Raw genomic sequence first — 6,000 nt, 5'->3', positions numbered from 1 at the left:
TGGCGAGTTACAGGTAATTTCAAGTGGCTAGGGCAACGCTATCCTATCCTACGGGACCAGCATTGTTTAGAACTCGCTTACTGTTTAACTTTTCGAGCTAAACTTTATTGAGAAATCGCGTTCTAATTTGAAAGTTGCCCACAGGTGATCTCTCCGCTATGTTTGCGAGTACATTAACTCTAAAAACATTGATACCTCAAAAGGTAACTGTAAGTGAGTAAGATAAAGCAGACCCATTTAACGTAGGCGATCTATCAGCCTCTCGGCGTCAAGCTTTACATATAGTGTGGATTAATTTTGACAAACATCAGCTCTGCATGGGGAACTGGTTATTTGCGAAAAAAAATTGTTTATAGGGTGACGTCATTGGTCTTGTATTTCTTGCCGACACAGATTGAGTGTATAAAATCGAGCAAGGCAGGCTGACTGAAGACGTCACGTAGGAAGGTCACAACTGTTATATCTCTTCGAACAGTAACACAAAGCTAATGCATTTTCTGAGAAGCAACTTTAGAGAGCTGGCCATCTGTGAGATTAAATTAAATGAACATTTACCGTCTACACCAGAGTAAGCCGTTAGCGAGAGATCGGATATTTTTCAAGATCCATCACTTAATGGGGGTCATCTTGAAGCAGCTGTCTCCTCAGTCTCCACATGCGTACCACAGTAAAGGGAATTTCAATGTATGTTTGGTGCTGAATAATAAATGATACGTATCATATCTTACATCATCTCTTTCAGAGTGAAGCCCACGCTAACCAGCCAGACGATTTTCATTACGATGACAGAAACTGCTGAAACGTGCGATTAAGGCAAATAGAAGCAGCATCATGTGACGTCACAGAAAGAAGATCATGACTACATTTACTTGAATAATAAGAGATTCATTAGTTTAAAATCAATATAATCAGATTTTCCTGGCTCCCAATTCCAGCAGTGTTCATCAGACATCAACACAACATTGTTGCAAGCTATCACCGAATTTGATGTCATCTATGATGCGACTATCGGAAATCTTTACAGTCTTACAGGAGCCCCTTCTGAAGCTGTAAAAACATCATGTCCCGGCCACCATCACCCTGTAATAACATCGGTTTGTAAAAGTTCATTACACAAGGAATGAAATAATTTATATCAAGAAAAGTGTATTTCGTTCTACACGAAGAAATTATCAAAAAATAATACCGTAGAAAATATACGATTGCAAACTACAAGAGATAACTAGAGAGGAAACTAGTCTCTCTTTAATATCACAGAGTTGGAAGACGATCACGAATGCAAACTGTCTAGTCTCTCTTTAATATCACAGAGTTTGAAGACGATCACGAATGCAAACTGTCTAGTCTCTCTTTAATATCACAGAGTTGGAAGACGATCACGAATGCAAACTGTCTACCGCAAGCGTAATTTTGAGTTAATGTAAATTTGTATATCCACAGACCTTTGGTGGTCTGTCGCATAGCAAATGTCAAAGCATATCCTCATCCCCTTTCACTAAAGAATGATTCGTTTCTATGGGCGTCCCTTTATTTTCCCTCGGAGCCTTCTTGTGTAATTTCATTAATTGGTAATGCTATAATGACTCATCGAAGGTGAAACGTATGCCTTCGGTTGCCATCTTGAAATCTATTTTTTCAACAAATTCACCTGAGGCTTGTTCAGATCCTGGCAGCATTCCAACCAGAAAGGACTTACCCAGGTTTCATTGTTCGCCTACTTCGATCTTAAGTTGTAAAGCGGTTGAATGACCACAAGAATTTACTTACATTTTAGACATTCTTGTATATTTCTGCCGTGGGTACAATTACGAGCAAATATTGACTTATATAACTCATGAAGACTAAGCAAAAATTAACGTTACTACAATGTTGATGCAAAACCACATTTTCAACCATTAATACAAAAAAAGTTAACTTAAAAAAATAATTTACAAAAACGGTGACAAAAGCCATTGAATTACAATATCAAACTTAAAGGGTCAGTTATGCTAACTTTTGATGATTTTTTCGCTACTTTTATTTTTACGTCAACTGCAATTTCTTATTGTACCCAAAAAGAATGTTTAAATAGCCACTATTTGGCTTCTCAACCTAGCGTCTATACGTGTAAAATGCATTGTTATTGTTTACATTTGAATTCTAATACAGACCAGAAGTCACTTTTCAACAATAACAATGCAGTTTACACGCGTATGGACTCAATTTACAACCTGAACAATGTGTATATCTCAACATGCCTTGGGGAGTAGAACAAGGAATTATGGTTGACATTCAAAACAAAAATGATGAAAAAATTATCAAAAGTTAGCATTACTGGCCCTTTAAACTCTGTTACGTATTCATGAACGCCGATAACAAAAACAACTAGTCATTCAAACTTGAAGAAGATGTCTACAACTATAAAAATGGTTGAAATTACATGTAGATAACTGTTTTATTTCCCGTGTTTGACAAATGGCACTGCAAATGAAGTTTTACGATAGCTGGGCGTCAGAGTTGAAATTGATCATAACATCAAATAACGTCATTGCTGGAATCACTCTAATTTTGTTTTCATTGCCAAAAATACTATTCAAGTTCAACTTGACGTCCAATGGTAAATGTTTTCTGAAATAGAGATAGGAGGGCGTGTGTCACATCCTTTTAATTGTGCAATACATCTAATAACTCGAATTAATTAAAAACATTAAAATACAATTGACAACAATCTTTCAAACCCAAAGTGTGAGCTACTTCAACTCTTGAGGGAGTTGGAAAAAGTAAAACCAACGCTGGCAATCAAAAAGGTCAATTACCTTCCGTATTCAATACGTATGGTTGTCATTAAACAGGTACATATAAAGGGACAAAGTCTCTTGACACTTCTATAGTTATTTTTGGTTGAACTTGACAAGTTCAATACTATTGTGTTGTTCTGCTTTCTGAAATATGCTTCATGCTGAATCATGGTTTGTTACAGTGTTACTCCGTTGGATTATGGTACTGACTAAAAAATACGCCATCATTAAAGATTTTGTAGGTAACACATCTTCGAAACAAGTATGAGCCTAGCTTCAGCAGTTCAACACAAAAAATGTTCGCACACTAACAATTTTTCCTCCAGATCAAATATCTTTAAAAAATCCGAGAAACGAATATCCATTTTATGTGGCCCATTTCGTCCCGTTTCGTCGATTAGTGTAAGCATAGACAGTATAGAGAAACTGTCTATGGTGTATTAAAGCCATACGAGGGAGCTAATCCGTCACACTATGGTGTATTAAAGCCATACGAGGGAGCTAATCCGTCACACTGGCATAGCATCTATTCCCATCAATAAACGAGGTCAACATCTGTTGCTAGAATACCTTAAGTAGATGGGAAAACGACAGCGCAGATACAACGGTTACAGCGATGAACACCAATACAAACATGACAGCAGAGAAACTAGACATCTCTTTGTTGCTCACATTATCTTTCTCAATGGAAGCTCGCAACGCTGTTGGGTTCGATGAAAGTAGAAATATAAATCTATCGTCCTGAATTGCCGACTTGTCGCAGTTCGGAGTAGACGGTGCAGAGGAACATCGTCTGTAATGGGTGGCAGTGTTTTGTTTTGATGAAGGGTTATTTGGCGATGATCTCCGTCTCGATAAAGACGCTGGGCGAACTAACTCCGAATTCGACGAAAAACTGCGACGACGTTCTTGATTCCGTCTGGCAATACGGCTTCGTAGAACTAACATCTCTGTACATAATAAATTACGTCTTTGCTTGAAATCTTCGAGAGGAACAGTTGCAACAAATGCCTGAAATCAAGCTAACTTGTTGCTAAAACGTGTGGTTATATCACCTCTTGTTTTATTAAAAAGAAGTAATCATTTCTCAAATCCACTATACTGTCTTCTTTACATTGAAGTTAAGCCTGATTATGTTGTTTCCTATTCCCACAGATCATCACGAAATTTCACACGTCGACAAATCCCATAACGAGGCAGCCAGTTTACCAAAACGATGTGACGATAACAGCATATCAGATGTTTATTGCGTTTTATCTGCGAAAGACGTTGCTACTACCTTGGCATCGTTTACTGATCCTTCCGCCATTCTATCACCAGAGGTGGTCCCATCGGCTTTGTCTTCCAATCAACCAGTCTTTTCAGTCAACAGGTATAAATAATTATGTTCGTCGATTCTCCACAGACGTGATAACAGGGTCTTCGTTCGCATATCAATGTCACCAACAAAGGATAAAACCTTGGAGATGCAAACAGAATAAGCCAGAATATCTTAAAGATGAGACCTAATGTATGTTTCCTGTGACCTGTACTATTCATAATGTTGCTGTCTTTCGTTGAGGGCAACGGTAAGAATGAACAAGGTAGCTTATATCATGCCTGCTAACGACATCATCTTATTCAATATCGTCTGAAAATGTCTCATATTTTTCAAATCCCTGGGGAATAATTTCTATCGTATACGTTTCCCATTCCCTGACCTACTCTTTAACAAACCCTTCGACTTTGTTTTCACATTTTAAAAATCAAACAAGATTTTGCCAAATTTTGATTTTTTATGGGCCCACATCCCACTATGATAATCATAGAAAGATTTCCCCGGCCCCAAGCCATATGGCTGTGATAATGAAAAAATACTTTTCCTGAAACTTAACCAGTCTAGGGCACCTTAAAATATGAAAATAATTGAAATAAGCATATTTCGACTTTTTTTCACACAAAAAATGGGAAAGTATTGAGCATTTTTCAAAAATGAGAACATTTGCATGTGCAAATATCATAATTTTCATAACTAAAAATTAAAACACTTTGAAAGCTATTAAACCAGCAGTTCTACAAATAAAACCTTTTGATAAATAATGACAAAATTAGGCCTGATACATAATATCATGAAATTCCTTCCACATTTCCATATGTTAATCTGGTCATCCTAATAAAAAAGGAAAATCCAAAACAAGACCTATTGGACCAGCCCTTCCTGAAAAGAAAACTTTGACAATGGCCCAAAAATTCTCAAAGATACAAATAGGCAAATTTTATGCTAATCTGAATACAAATTATCCCTACCGACACATAGACCAATTAACATGGGTATAATTCTGTCATTAATGGAAATTTTTGAAATTTATGAAATCATAATTGTATAATTTTGTCATAATAATGAGTTATGACCTCCATAAATTTGGTCTAAAGATGGATGGACAGACAGACAGACAGACAAAGACATGGACAAATTGACAGAGTGATCACAGTAATCTAACCTTTTGCTGGATGTATATGTTTAGTAAAACACACACTTTGGGGGCTATGAGAAACAATGACAAACAAAGCCACTCACATCAAAGTGATATATTACATGGCTGGGTTACACTGAAATTAACAGTGATAGTAACATTATCACTATGAAATGGTTCTCCTTTGCAATGTTATCAAAATAAAATATTTTTCGTAACAGAACAACTGTAAATCACTCCAATAACTTCGGATTCTGCCAAAGTTTTTTTAAAGATGGCTCCTGCATCAATGGTGGTGAATACACAGAAAGTGGAAAATATATTTTAAATGAATAAAAAAACCCATAAGTTTGGTAAATACATAAATGTTTTGACTGGTATGATTTTGTTAAGTGAGGATGACCATTGTCAACACTGATAGACACAGACATACACAGAGAGGGTAAACCGGAAACACACTTCACACAGACACAGACAAGGGGGAAAACTGAAAGACTCAGATTCAAACGAGGAAAAGACCAGAATATGACTGACAGTTGTGCATAAGTTACTCTAACGCTGTTCTGCTCAATGTTTAATGCTATTAGCTTTCCATGTATTTTTTTCAATGTTACTGACTGTACAAGACTTTAGTGACAATTATTGTAAAAATATACAGGAGACCACTTACAACAAGTGTATCACTATGATGATACAATAATGCAAATACAAGACATCTATTGGACACACAATGGGTAATACAAGACATCTATTGGACACACAATGGGTAA

This window comes from Ptychodera flava, chromosome 21 (assembly GCF_041260155.1).
Source record: "Ptychodera flava strain L36383 chromosome 21, AS_Pfla_20210202, whole genome shotgun sequence".
In the NCBI taxonomy this organism is placed as follows: domain Eukaryota; kingdom Metazoa; phylum Hemichordata; class Enteropneusta; family Ptychoderidae; genus Ptychodera; species Ptychodera flava.
The sequence above is the reverse complement of the archived record's forward strand: the minus strand, read 5'-3'. Positions refer to the sequence as shown.